This window comes from Penaeus monodon, chromosome 21 (assembly GCF_015228065.2).
Source record: "Penaeus monodon isolate SGIC_2016 chromosome 21, NSTDA_Pmon_1, whole genome shotgun sequence".
NCBI classification, from domain to species: domain Eukaryota; kingdom Metazoa; phylum Arthropoda; class Malacostraca; order Decapoda; family Penaeidae; genus Penaeus; species Penaeus monodon.
The window spans coordinates 12,769,817-12,770,480 of record NC_051406.1 but is presented as its reverse complement, the minus strand read 5'-3'; the positions used below and the strand labels follow the sequence as shown (position 1 = coordinate 12,770,480).

Here is a 664-nt window from a genome sequence, read left to right as displayed (position 1 = left end):
CACATGTATTTGTGTGTGCCTATATCGATGTGTACATTCATGTGTATATTTCAAAAAAACATTCGCATGTTATCTCTGTGCTTATACTTATGTGTACATGCATATGTATTTTAAGTATCTTTCGTCTTTTCTCTCTTCCTCCATCTCTCTGTTCTTATATTTATGTGTACGTGCATGTGTATATTGAAATATCATTCGTCTTTGCTTTCTCTCCCTCCTTCCCTCTGTTTCCCTCCCCTTTCCCTCACACAGTCAAGCGACCTTTGACCCAGCGAGGTTTGAACTCCCACCCTGCAGCCAATTACCCTGGGTGCGTGTCTCGGTATTGGCCAATCCGTGATCAACAATATTTCCCCGAATCCAGTACCCGGATGTAGGCCGCTTTCGTAGAGATCGTGTCACGTACATACACTGCAGTCGTAGAGACGTGGAATTTGATGGGCACAACGTACGTGATATATGGAAGGTTTACTTGATGGTATGCTGTTTTGGTTGTAGTGATGTTGCCAAGTGAGTACTGTTGTCAGCGGCACCGGGTAGTTTCCGACCTTAAATTAACGTGTAGTTTATTGCTGCAGTGATCATACCTTTTTCGCCTGTAGTTGGGTGTTCTGCGCCCCTGAATGGGCTCATAAATCGTGTATGGAGTCATACTGGGTCTTCT

The 664-nt window shown here is 44.1% G+C and overlaps 1 protein-coding gene across 1 annotated transcript in view; it reads right to left on the bottom strand.

Moving 5' to 3' along the window:
• LOC119586241 overlaps positions 1–664 on the bottom strand; it is a gene marked incomplete in the record, with an annotated part of 43,840 nt that overhangs the window by 6,575 nt on the left and 36,601 nt on the right.